This window comes from Telmatherina bonti, assembly GCF_933228915.1.
Source record: "Telmatherina bonti genome assembly, chromosome: 3".
Taxonomy (NCBI): domain Eukaryota; kingdom Metazoa; phylum Chordata; class Actinopteri; order Atheriniformes; family Telmatherinidae; genus Telmatherina; species Telmatherina bonti.
The window spans coordinates 30,186,150-30,201,227 of record NC_136621.1 but is presented as its reverse complement, the minus strand read 5'-3'; positions in this window follow the sequence as shown (position 1 = coordinate 30,201,227).

Genomic DNA, 15,078 nt, shown 5'->3' with positions numbered 1-15,078 from the left:
GTTTGCCGCTCGCTCCAGACAAGCGCCAAATGCGGCAGGAGCGTTAGAAGTGTTTTGGACGTCGGACACAAAAGTGGCAGTTCAGTGACCAGTGTTGAGCGTTTTTGACGCTCAAAACGTGTTTTTGACACCATTAGGTTAATTGGTTATTCTAAATTGCCCCCGTGAGTGTGCACATGTGTGGTTGTTTGTCTCTGTGTGGCCCTGTGATGGACTGGCGAGCTGTCCAGGGTGTACCCTGCCTTTCACCCAAAGACTGCTGGGATAGGCTTCAAATTCCCCGCAACCCTTCATCGGAATAAGCGGTTTGGATAATAAATATCTAAACAAATTTGTAACACTGAAAAATGAGCTAATGTAAAAGGCCCATATATTAAAATGTTGTTTGCAAATATACATAAAATTTAAAAGAACTTAAAATTAAGGTGACTGTAACTTAGGAGGAAGAGCGGTTGGATTTCAGTCTTCCTCTGACAACTTGTCCTTGGATAGACACTGAACCCTGCATTGCTACCAGACTCATACCTATCGGAGTATGAGTCCAAGTGTGTGTGAATGGGTGAATGTGGCATGCAGTGTAAAGTGATTTGAGTAGTCAACCTGCTTGCTGCAAAACTGAACCTTGTCTCTGAATCAGTGTGTAAACAAGCCTTGTGACATTGCTTCAGCTTGTCATTTAACATTATAAATCCTGATGTTTTCATGTCAACTTGAAGGTGTAATAAATAGGCAGGTAAAGTGTATTTGACACTATCACTTACTGTTTTCTTGCCCACAGTGGATAGTTTTAAAGATATCCTGTCACGAAGATAACAACAAGTTTATTATTCCTTATTTACGAGGCGCTGACATCGCGGACAACCGAAATCATATTTTAATCAGCTGCGTTTGGTTACTGTGCTCAATGTATGTCTTCACTTTGTGCCAAAATATCATCACAAATGTCAGCTCATATATTTTGTGGTTTGTCTTGATTGAAATACGTGTAATATGTAATGTGAGATACAGGAGTTCGATGCTTTCAGTGAACAGCAACAACGTTTACTGAAAATATCATAGTATTAAAACCAGATAACCAGCTAAAGTTTACTTTTGTAAGTCACCTCAGTTCTTTCTTTTTGGTATATTGCGACTAAAGTTGATCCGTTTGTTTTTGGGGTGATTTCTAATCACTTTTTTTAAGAGTTGTGGCAATGCAAGCTCACAGGCCAAGGCAGTTATCCCTGACAGAAATGTGTTCCATGACTTCTGAGAACATGTTTCTTTATTAGCAATTTATTATCTTATTTAAGCTAGATTTTACCATGTAAATAGATACACAAGTTAAAAAACAAGCAACTTGCTTAATCAGAGTTTTAGGTTTATACATATGTTTCTAGTAGTTCTTAGCATGATATTTCCTTCGATATTTCTGTAGTTAGGCTACTATTGAACTGGCTGTCTCTCTGTCATATACAGAGAGACAGCCAGTCATATACTTATCCAAGGTTGGTAATGATAACAGCACTATCATGATGGAAAAAGTAATTAGTTAGATAACCTGTTATTGAAAAAAGTAATACTGTTTATTTCAACAACTTTACTCCCATCACTGCTCCTACCCCTGTCTGCTAGTCCAGAGTTAGGCCTACTGATGAGCACTCAGCATTGCAGACATGCATCAAGGCAGGCTCGACACAGACAGACAGGATCCAAAGTTCTGAGGAACTTCAGTTAGATCTCGACCATCCTTGGCCCTGCCACTAAAGGACTTTTTCATTATCTTGACAGCTTCAATCCCTGAGGTAGGACAGCTCACCCCTGTGTCCCCAGACTCTGCTCCTCATTGGAATACGTGTCAATAGTTTTGAAGAGGCCTTCAAACACTGACTCACAATTTCCCCAGTCGAGGTCAGTCGCACAACAATCCCTATAGAAAGTGTTGATGGTGCACTTCATACCCTCCTAAGCCACCGGATGGTGGACCAAATTCTCCTCTAAGCCAGCTTAATGTCATTCTCCACGGCCTCACTCAACTCCCTCCATTGCCTGAGTTTTTGCCTTCTGAAGCCAAAATCCGTTAGCCTGCTGGTATCCATCAGTTACCTCCCAAGTCCTTTAAGTCAAAAGTGCCCGATTAGGACTACATAGTTAGGGGCAGCTGTAGCTCGGGAGGAAGAGCAACTGTCTTTCAACTCAAAGTTGAGAGAGTGATTCCAGGATTTCCCTGACTACATGCCAAAGTGTCCTGGGGCAAGACACTCAACCCCAAGTTGCCCCCCAATATGCTTATTGGGGTATGAGTGTGCATGTGAGTGGGTGAATGTGACAAGTAATGTAAAGCACTTTGAGTAGTCGGTATGACTGGAAAAGTACTATATAAGTACAAGCCCATTTACCATTTTAGTTCTTCAGCTTGACAGCATTCAGACAGAAATGTATAAAAACAATTTAACTTCATTTAGAGAGGCATGAGAACAATTTCAAAATCACTCTTGAAAGCCCAACCACATCTCAGAATCAGACTCAGAACATAATCATAGTGCACCTTGCCATTTTATTGGTTTAAAAGGTCAAAGACAACAATAGCTTTGGACAGTGATCGTCCACTGTTGTATTCCGTTTATAATAAACTTTGGAAATAGTTCACAGTTGTGTTGTGAAATGATGTAGGAGCTGTTGCCCCAACAATGTGGAGTGAAAATTCCTGTCAATTTCAACACAACACAATCAGCCACAACACATCATAATAAGCCCCAAAAGAGTTTATATTGCTTCTTGTAATTTTTATAAGAGTGAGAGGCAATGTATGTAGTTCCACAGGAAGTGAGTAATTTTCAGTCCTTACAAATAAAAAGTGGGACATCTTTTGAAAGAGTCTGAGACGTGTGTAAAACACTAATGGTAAAAATAAAATAAAAAAAAGTTTATTATTTTCAATATGCACTATCATTGTTGTGTAAACTGTGATAAGTAAATATGTTACTGCATATCTGTGTTAGCAATGTGGCTACTACAGGCATTTACATAGACTTAATAGTGTTGTGTTGTGGCTTTTGTTTTGCTGTGACACTTCTGGCCCACCATACATGTGGACAAAAGAGCTAAGCACACAGACGAATGTCACCCGTATCAAGTTGAAAGATTTCCAGCCTTCTAAACGTTTATTCCGATGATCAGATCATTTAATTACACATATAGTGATACATGTTTCATGCAGAATTATGCAATTGTCCATCAATAAAAGTTTATCATCAAAATTAACATGAATGAATGGGAAACTCTAGCTTTTAATCTCTAGCTCTACTTCTGACCAACAAAAGGGTGGACATACACAGTGACCCATATGTAAATGAAGGGAGCAAAAACACTCTATAGTCAGTGGTATCAAATATGGCTGAGAGCTCCAACAAAAGGATAACTGTGTGGCCACAGAGTTGGCCAGCAGAATGTCAATTGAAAACCTGAGTAATCTAGTGTCTTTTTAGTGCATTTTGAGGAAAAATGACTAATATTTATCAAAAATTTGGCGTAAATTGAGATGCACTGCTGCAATGTTTTTTATAAAGATTTTTTTGACAGGTGGAGAGGTTTATATGTATTAAGCTCTTTAGAATAAGTCTGAGCTTTTTTAACTTGCCTGCACCCAGAGTTTTTGTATGAGAGATATAATACAACACATGGTAAAATAATATCAGTTTTTAAGCAGTGCTGTAAGATAAACATCATTAGAACAGTGAAAAGCTTTAATCTTGTTGAGCAAAGTCATCACAGGTATGATTATTGTCCACAAATGAGGAAGAAGGTCACTGGCAGAGATGTTCAGGTTAGACAGAAAAATGTTTGCCCTGATTTAAAGTTGCTTTGTTTTGACAAATGTGGAAATATGCTACTGTTTGGCCTCACACTGGACCTACAAATTTGTAAAAAAAAAAAACTATAGACTGTATTTTAAAGATGGCCATGTTCAGTGTTTAGATATGAAAAATGAAGTCTAAGCCTACATTTACTTACGTTGGATTGGTCAACGGTGGACTGAAAAGAGAAGTTTAATTTTAAAGGCATACTGTGTAACTTTTCAGCCACTAGAGCCATTAAACCTGTAACTTCCTGCAAGCCGCACAACACTGTTGGAAAATTAAAAAGTCTTCATCTGTGTTTTGGAATTGTGTTTACAGCTGAGAGCAAAGTAATTCAGGTTCAGGAATTTTTCAAGAGATTCTTCACCATAAAAGGATGGGGCCCTGGTGGAGGTATGTGTCTCAGAAATGGGAGTAACGTTAGCTTTGGTCTGCAGCTGATTAGCTTCAACTTGCAGCATTTAGCTTCTACTAAACAGTAAAATAAAGACACAGACGTACACTGCAATGTTCTTCAGCTCCACAAGCACTTACCACCATTGTTTTGAGTAAACACGGGTTGAAAGATGTGAAAAAGTACATCACATTTTAGTACGTTTGCACAACAGTTATTACCATTATTCCCAATTATTACCAGTCAAATAATTCTTTGCCAAGGTCGAATTGTGTCTTTCCTCTTCCTTTTACAGCTTTCTCTTTCTGGCCTACTCAGACACCATTTTCACCCTCTGACTTTGTTCCGTCGTAACTTTTGATGGGAGAGGAAAAAATGGCATAAAGCAGAGCCCTTTGTGTTTATAGAGAGGTACCATTGAGCCAACTTCTCTAGGTCACACTATCCCACTACTGCAAGGTTACAATGTCTGGTTTCTGAAGAAGTCAGCCCCCTCGGAGCACCGACAGGTATCAAGCACTGCTTATTGACCCCAGAAATCATCCATTATTACTCACATTAGACTAATGTTTGGCTCAAAAGTTACACAGTATCACTTTAAGGAGAATTATTTGAAAATAATCTTACTTCCCTCATAATTTTTTTTCAATAACCAAAACGTTTTACTCACTGCTTTATGGGCCTTGGTTACGGAACAGATATATTGTTGATGTCTCTCCGCAAACGTAGGTTAAGTTACCCTTTGCACAGTTAAAACTTTGAATTTTAAACAGAGTTTTAATGGCTTTTAGACAAATATATATAAAATGAGTCAATGGGAACAAAATGTCATTAATTTGTAGAATAACAATGTTCATTTGTAGGTGACAAAAAGCAAGATGTCCTGAGGTGGATCATTACATGTTGGCATCTGAAGTTAACACGTTGTGAAGGAATGACTTCCCTCAGGATGCACATTTGATATGCTTGGTTGTTCATAGGGTAGAGTAGGTTTTTTTTCTAATAAGAAATGTTGTCAACACAATCCAAGTGTTGCACAATTCAGTGTGAGACTGGGGCTGATTCTTAAATCATATTCATGTTTATTCTCAGTCAAAATTAGTTCTTTTGGAGGTGCTGGCTAAGATTTATTCTGTTATCAGTCATTTTCATCTTGAACCATAGTTTTTGGCTGATGTTTGGAGTTCCAGCTAACTTTAATCGGTACTCCAAACGGTCCAAATAGTGTTTTTTGACTGTGAAGCCACACTGAACATTTTCTCACACTTATCCCTTTGGAATTTGGGTTTTAAGTTCCTGCAAGTAACATTCCCTAGATTACCATTCCCAACTTTTGGCTCATATTTTTATATGAGATCAGTAAATGTCCCAGTTTGTGGCTTTGTAGTAACTGACTGAGAAATATATGGGAAACAATTTGAGTTCACTGCATGCAACCGTGTCTTTCTCTGACTATAATTTTTATCCATTTGTCATCACCTTTGAAACATGGTGTAAATCCTCATGAAATAAGCATGAGAAATTTGCATGGTGTAAATTCTCATGTAAAACTCTATTGCAATTAATGTAAGTATAAAAATACTTACATTGAAATAATTACATTAAAACAGCAGTGTACAAAATATCCCCTCTTGTAAAAAACTTTACCTATTTAAATTAACGTTTGCACTTTTTGTTGCACTTCTTGTGGCATCTATATTTTATTGTTCAGTTTGTGAGGTTCATGTGTGTGTGTGCATGTGTGTGTGTGTGTGTATAAATACACATTTCATCTCTGCTTTTTACTTGGGGTGTAAGGTGGCACAGTTGTCCAGTCTGTTCCTCAATTGCAAGTCATGCAATGCACAAAACCAAATACCATGACAATATCTTGTTAAAACCAGTTGTAAAAAGTGATAGATCAGTTTTTATTCAAGCTTTAGTTTGAGCCATGTTTTTAGTGGCGCATGCGAGGAAGCTGCGGTGGACCACAGGAAGGATTAGATCTCAGATCATTAAAGGTTTTAAAGTTATAAATAGAGAATTTTTGGAATTTCTGTCACCATATTTTTGGATAACCACACTGAGATTCCACCATAGCTAGATGTTTATTTCCCAGAGACAGAGGTTGAAGAGCTTCCAAGAAGTTAAAGTGCAGTTTGACAGGAATCTTAATCACCAATAAATATTATCATGGTATCCATACAGATGCTTTGAATACAAGCAGGTTTGTTTTCTGTTGAGAGGAGGCTGCAAAGTGCATTGAAGCATGGCCATGTAGCATGTGGGTGGATAATGGTAAAGAGCCAGTACAATTAATCCAAGGACCAAAAAGAGTCAGACTGCCCTTTTTTTGTTATTTGTTTGTTTTTTGTCCAAATTCCTGCTGGTTTTTTAAATTCACAGTGAATAATTTCCTGTAGTCACGTATCAGGATGTGCTTATTGATTTATGTCTGCTTAAACATGGGAGAACAAAAAATTTAAGGAAGGCAGAGAAGGAAACGGAAAGCAGTTTGGTTCTGTTACAACATGGATTATGTTTGGATTTTAAGTAATCCACGGCTAAGTGACTACACGCTAATAACCATGTTGTAAAGCCTACTGTGAATCAAAGACAAAGCCGGCATTTACTAAGTTAATTTATCTCTTCATCAGAATACCCAAAAGCTGAAGTCGTCTGTGCCTGTGCTTGCATATGTCCCAGCTTCTCCTTTTCCACACATTGTTTCCAGGGGGAAGGATAAAGCCCAAAGTAATTACTGCAATTTATGATCAAAGCCAGAACAATGTCCAAGACAAATAGAACCATGGCATCGGGTAGCAGCACATCTGAAGATATGTGGGAACTTGAGATTGCCTGAGTAAGCTGTGCCAAAGAGAGGCTGAAACAGCATCACTGTGTTTGTTTTACAAGGAAAGCACCTGAAAGTCAACCACAGGTACTCATCATGTCTCCGTATATGACTCAGCTCCATGAGCACAAATATGATCCACAGAAACACATTGGGGTCAACAGTGTATAAACAGGACTGGGCAAACCAGTTCATATAAAGTGTTGACAACTGTAAATGATAAAAGCTCAAAGCTGTAGTTAAGCTTGTAAAAAAAAAATGCATTTGATTTTAAAAACTTAAAATAAAAATATCATAATTCTTAATTCTTCACAAAACTCTTTAATGATATTTTTAACTTGTGTTGGATAATCAAGATATTATTAAACAGTTTTAAAGACTTTCCTAGGAAATCTTATATGAATTTTATGTTGCTAGCAACACAGAGAAGATAGTAGATGGGGAGAAAAACGGAAACTTACAACAGAATTTACAAGCCATCATGTATTTAAAACATTTTTATAATTTTTTTTTTTTTAAAATGACACATATCACAGTAGCTACCTTGGTAAGAGTTGCGTCTTGCTTTTTACATAGGTGGCAATCATAGGAGGGGCTCCGTTCAGACTTCTTTCAGGGCACAGCTGTTTGATTCAGACCTCAAGATTTTACCAATTTTTTTAAAGAGGGCCTCCCACCACTTGACATGAGGCTATACAGCAGAACCACCGTCCTGAAGCTGTCTCAGTGGACCCTCCGCTGTCAGTTCTGATCCCTCTTATCTGCCAGCCAGGTTCAGTCACTGCTTGCTTTTCTTTAGCCACAAGTTACCTTGATGCCATCGCTGCCTGCCGTTCTTGAAGACGAGGGACTGGTATTTCTCCAGCTTACACTCATGTGGCTCTGAAATATTCCAATCCGACAAAACTTCAAATAAAAAAAAAATAGCAGAAAGTAAAGACATTTAAAAAAGAAAAGAAAAAAAAAAGAAAAGAAAATTGGAATCAGTGATGTTTACATTTAGTTCTCCCATAGTTCATTTCAAAGAAAAGCTTAAATTGGGGCCATTATATATATATATATATATATATATATATATATATATATATATATATATATATATATTTATATATATTTATATATATATATATTTACACACACATATATATATATATATATATATATGTATATATATGTATATATATATATATATATATATATATATAGAGAGAGAGAGAGAGAGAATGATTAGGCTAATTTCGGTTTAACTCAGTGATTTTAGTATTGATCAGGGGTTCTTAGACCTTTTTTCATTCTCAACTTTTTTGAGCCATGACCCCCAAGATAACATACATTGTTTTTGTAATTTACTGTAATACTGAAAGCCACTGAAGATACTGAGACTTCAGATGACATAAACATGTCAGTAATCTGCATGAAGTAATTTGTTAATTCAAGGCGAAGAGAAGTGTTGACGAAATGTTCCCCATTGCTCTGGATTGTTCTTTTATTGCAAAACATATCTTTTTGAAGCATATTTAATGGTGTGACATTTATTTTTGCTCGAAGTGTCCAACTGTTACGTGTTATAACCCATCCTGGTCGTGGGATAGGTTGTAATGAAGGACCACTATGTTTTTTTAAAAGTACCACTTAAACTCTGTGATGTATTCACAGGGATTTGAATCAGTGCCATTTTTAGTAAACTATATGGGTATTTCATATAAAAGTTTGAAAACAGCAGATCTTCTACACATATGCTTGGTAATATCTATTGTAAGCAGCATCATGCTTTCCAACTGCAACAGTCCTGTCCTAAAGTAGAGCTTTATATTTATATTTATCAATCTTACACATGGGTTAAATAAAGCAATTTGCTAAAATCTGAATTTACATTCTATTTATAATATAGACCCTTTCTATGTGTGTGCTGTGTGAACAAAAAGTTTCCCAGAGCACACTCCGAACAAACAAGCAGAAAAACAGAAACCCAAACTGACAAGACATATCACTCACTGTAAAAACACACACACTGTGGGCAGTAATAAATTAAACCATAACATTGCTACTCAAAACATTGTGTAATGTAGAATATTTTTTGCTTTTAAGGGTTCATTCTTTTTTATTTTTCTTTTTAATGATATTTTCTTTCCTACCATTCTGAACATTGCGATTTACATTTTTAAAATTGCACACTTGTTACATTTTTACAACTGATCTTTATTTGTGTGCAGCAATGATATCTTTTAAAGTTCTGGCTCACTTCTGCTGTCGTAAAACCCGGTGGTCCGACATTTTTGACACAACTGATTGAAGCTGAATTAGAGCCAGAGCTGAAAAGCAGTGCTTTCTGTTTGGACTGCCAAATCACTGGTTCCAGCCCAGGAAAACCATATTACTCTTCACTGGTACTGAGTAAAGAACACTCACATAAGGGGTTTGGGGAGAACTTGTTGGGACCAAGCAGACCAACAAAAATATCACCACCTCCATGTTTAAAACTCCAGAAGCTTCTAGTAAGAAAAAATAAAAGCTGAGCCTTGGTTTCAACTAAAGCAGTAAAAGCATAAATTCCTCTAATTTTCTTGTCATTCAGTGTTTATGTTTATGATTTCTGCCTGATAAAATATACAACGCAGCATTCATAACCATTGCCAACAAAATGTATAAACCACATGTGTAACTTTGTTTTTTAAAGTGGATCTTTAATATCACCAGCTGGAGTTTCTGTTTTTCTGAAAACAACATGCATAAATCTTGTTTGCAGTGGGTTTAATAAATTCAGCACTTTGTAAACAGTGACCGTCATTTAAAATAGAGATTAGAAGATTAGATTGAGCATATTAAAAAGATGGTGGGCCTCTACCTGATGATTACTGAAATGCAAGCCCCTGTTTTTCACCTCTGAGGATATTCAAATGATTGCACTCTAAAACCTTTGCATGTTTGCGAGACTTGTAAAAAAAAAAAATAAATAAAGAACTGTTGTGAATAAAACCTAAGCAGAACTTCTCAATTACATGTAGAAAACATGTTTTAGTCTGACCAAAACTGTTCAGATTTTAAGTTCCCAAGTCCTGACAAACACAGGCAGACAACTTGTTTGGGAATAAATTCCTGCTGTGGATTACAACAAAGGACAAGCACAAGGCACGAGGTGCATCTTTTTGTGAAATATTATAACACTATGTTGCACTTAAATATGTATAAAGCAAGATCTAAAGCTGCTCATTTCACTGCATAACTTAAAAGCAATTTTCTATCATCTAGCATTGTGATGTCAGACATATTTTGGTTCATAACTTGACTCCCTGCTAGTGTTTTGACACACAATGCTCAAATTAAAAGGCTGGACTGAAATTAAACCTTAGCGCATGTATGTAAAAATGTAGTATTATTCATGCTGATCTGTAATAGATAAACCCTCCTATAGTCCATCTTTCAGTATTCAGATTGTCATCATATGCTCTGATATGGCTATATATTTGAGAATTAAGTCTGGTGCCAAATAAACTTCAAATTATCACATTCATTATCTATGTTTTGTTATCATTTCACTACCTAAAATGGTTTAAGTTCTATGTAAACTCATCATGGACAGTAATGGAATGGCAACACTGGCCTTTCATTAAATGTAATAGAATTATTTATGTTTAAGAGACAAACAAAAATATATACTTAAAATGGGTTTCCACATACAGTTAGGGTGAGCTGGTCCTGAAATCAACACCTGATCAAGAGTATAAATTACAGAGACTCAGATCACAAATTCACTGGTTCTAATTGCCCAGTGTCTAACTGGCAAATATTCTGCAGCAGAACATTAGTTTAGTGTATGTGAACCTATGACCAAACTTTAACCCAGTTTAGACTTTTTGCTGTGAAAAGAACAGATGAACTGTTTCCTCTTTCTCTGTTATATTTTTGGGGAGACTTTCAGGAGGATTTTGAAGATGCAGACATATTCCATGCCACACAGTTTATCTTCAACACAGTGCCAGGAATTCTTCTTTTCTTCCAAAGGTTGTGAAACAGATGCTTTCCTTTGATGTGTTCACGAATCATCATTTGATGCATGATCTTTTCTCTGTCTGTGTGATCTCTTCATTCTGGGCCTTTGGCTCCTGACTTAATGTTCCCAAGCCTGTCCAGCCTCATCCCGACATGGTGCCTTGACAGGATCGTAAAGCAGAGTGATTTATAAGGCCTTTGTAATCGTGGAGTAATGAGTGTTGCCTGAAGTCTGCTGTATTTCAACTGCTTGTGTGAGGTAGTAGAACAAAAGATGTGCGCAGGAAAAGTTCTCCAGTTCTTTTAGACCCAACTTCAAATGTATTCAGATTTTATTTTCCCCATCCAATTGCACCTTTCTCCCAAAAATGACGGTGGTCAGAGTGTTTCTGGATTATTTTTTTTAAAGTAAGACTTGGTAGCGGAGAGCTAGGATACTTTATTGTTGTCTGTGAGTAGATATAACTACAGACACAAGCTTTTAGTAAGAAAAAATAAAAACTGAGCCTTGAATAGATATTAATTGTATCTCTACAATTTAAATCAAGTTAAATAATACCATAACTATATTACAGCAAACAGGGAGCTGTTTGTGAATAAGCCCCGCCCCCCAACAATGGTTAATTTAGCATCACTTGAATTCCACTTGTCCTCTGAGCTCTCTTCAGCCAGTAAAAGTCAGTCCAACGTTAACTCTTGCTTTAGCTTATACTAGGTCTCTCCTCCTGTTCTCCTGTGTTTCCTCGATGGCTCCGCTACAGTGTGATTTTAAAAAAGTGCCAGTGGACCGATGTAAGGTTGCAGCTGTAAAATGATGGAGTATCTTGGAAAAAAAAAGTTCTTAAGTATAATTTCTCAGTGTCAAGAGGCTACTGGGCAGCTCCAGGAATGCGAATAAGCAAGTAACTGTGACATCACCAGTCAGAAACATATTTTAAAGGACAGAATGCTACATAGTCATACTTTAAGCCAGTTTTGGACAAAGACTGTTAAAAGGAGAAAAAAATATTTAATCTATAAGATTGATCTGCAATGTAAAATTGATAAAAGTCTAAAAACTCTATGTATACATTTTAAGGTAGCATAACTAATAACTTATTTTCTACATGATACCATAAGACAAAGACTGTACTTAAAAAAATATTTATTCATCTGAAGCTCCAAAAACACTAAGCTTTGGGGACAACAATGATAATAATCATCATTGTCATCCCAACAGTGGCTCCATTTTTACAGCATGTACAACCAAATTGCACATGTTAGAAAGGGAAATAAAATGCTGTCAAGTATGAAATTGACACAAGTTTACCACTATATGTGTATGCATCATACATGCAATGACATCATCACTGTCACATCCCGTACCATCAAAAGGTTCTGCTTTTACATGGACCCCAGCTGTATTTATCTCCAATTTCCTTCCATCTGGTTTGAGTTTTGCTCAAAGCCAGTGGTGATAAAAACAGGCTTTACTTTGAAATATGCAGGATATGGTTCAAATTCAAGGAAAGACGTGTTCCTCTGTGATGGCTTTAAGCAGAGTAGCGCAGAGCCCCGTCTGTGCTCATTAACAGTAAAGATTTTGTCTAATCGTTTTGGACTGTGCTCATAGCAGTGGGAAGAGTTGTTTGACATCTTGCTTTATGAACTGGACTTTTAGGAAGTTCTGACATGTGATGGATATATTATTGTTATAATAACCTCAAAGGGTAGCTGTTTTTCTGGAAGACAATGCTCAAAAATGCTTGGTTAGATAACAGTGTTTTTAAATATGTCTTGAGGACTGGTTTATAACAGGGAATTATCTTAAATATTCTTTAATTTTTTTGGCCCTATTCACACTTTTTTTTTAATAGAATCCGCTTGATGGTCTGTAATTGTTGAATGGAAACATGAACTTCTTAATTACAATGATTTACATCCCTGGTGTGGCAGCCTTGTTTTAATAGGTTGTTCATTTTAAAAGCTAATTATAGAGCCTAAGTCACAGTGGATGAAAAAAGGTGCTGAAAATGAGACTTTTTTTTTTTTTTTTTTAAAGGGCATATTCTGGAACAAAGCTAAATACTTTACAAAGCTGACCTGCTTTAGTGAAATTTGAGCACTGAGTGGCTAATTAGATACATTTGATTTCACTTATAACAGCGATTTAAAACATTTAAGTTTTAGAAATGTTTTTTACAACTTACTGAAAAAAAGCTTTTTAAATTTAAAAAACTAAACCTATTAAAATTACAAGTTTTACTATTATTACTATAAATTATTATTAGAGAGGCGGACACTTAAACACTTAACAAACTGATCAAGTAGGATGGTTGATGGGGATAACTCTGGAGCTGATTGTCAAGAAAAGAATGCTGCACAAGCTGCTGAAAAGAAACAGGAAATCATTCCAGTCAGAAGCCATTGCCCCCAGGAACAAAGTAAAATCTTCTTCTCATAAAGCACTACAACATTGCAATTTTCTTTTGGGGATTAATATTCTGGATATAATCATTCTTATGTTGCATTGATTGATAAAATAAATAAATAAACACACACACACTATATCACTCATTAAAAATGCATTATGCCAAAAATTTAAATTCTGTTATCGACCAAAGTAAAGCAAATAGATATAACTATAAAACTTCCAAAGTTCATTCTCAATATGATAGCAACTTTTTATTGTTTTTATAGATAGATTTTGTTTCAACAATACCAATAATTTAACAATTTGAAAGTTCATATTCTATGTATGTGAAATATCTAAAAACGATTTTAAAAATGGTTTAAAAAAAAAAAAAAAAGTTGACAAGAACTTTTCCCAAAAACAAATAAAATAAAAAGTATCAATTCAAAATTTTTATTTAAATATACAAAGCATATCTTTACCACCCATACGTACCTGGAAGTTATGAAGCTTAATGGCAATCAGCTTTTCTTGTGCACGTTTTTAAAGTAAGGTAATCTTCTGCACGTTTTTTTTTTTTTTTTTAAAACTAAAATAAAGTCCTTTATCTTAAATACCAATTACAGATGTTGTTTGAAACTGTTCAAATTGTAAAAAAAAACATCCGGTCACAATGAAATTAAGCGATGCGAAGCCAGAAGTCACAAATGGTTGTCAGAATGAGACAAATTCTTTCTGGCACCTTCCAGCGCTCTCCTTGGCAGGGAGCCATGTAGTAAGGCACCCTGAGAGAGAGAAAAGTTTCAAAGAGAGATCTGATTATGGGGCAAACAAGCTGAAAATTGACCCAGAACTAAAACAGACTGTGCAAGCTACAACTGAGATATTATCAAGAGGATATGGAGACTCATGGTAACAGACACCTGCATTACCCAGAGAGCACTGATCTTTTCCAGACAGTTAAAAGGATAACAGAAATCATAACACAATCTTTCCAAAATCATTTGATCATTTGATGTGCGAAAAAAAGAGCTCTTCTTTTGAAGTCGCACTGAGGTCCCAGCTTGATTAACATGTGAGATTGAACAAGATCTGGCAAATAGTACAAAAAAAGTTGCTGCTGGCAGATCTCTTCCTTACATCTTGGAGTTGGATTAGATGGAAGTATCCAGGGTATTTCTGACAACATTTCTGTCTGGATTTAACCCTGTCTGTTCCCCTCTTTCTGCATCTGGACACCAGCTGCAGCGCTTTACTGTTCAAAGTGTTAAGGTTTGCTTGGGGTCAGAAAACACTCCGTCTTATTCTATGTATAGCTGATTGACCAATTGCGAGGTTCTATAGGGACATGCTCTCAAAATGAAAAGAAATGTTATTTTGAAGAGTGTTATGCTCATTTAGAGTGTGAAAGTGGGTCTGTCTAAAAGTCAGTTATACACCATTCACAAAAAGTTAGTGATATTCAGCTTTTGGGTGAAATTTCACAACAAGCCTAAAATGTATTCAAACCTGTACAGGTGAACTTAATGTGATCTTCTCTAAGCTTTTAAATGCACATGTCCAACTGTTAAATGTTTCAATAAATTTTGCACAAGTTGCTGTTCTCTAACAAGGAGCTTAACGGCAAAAA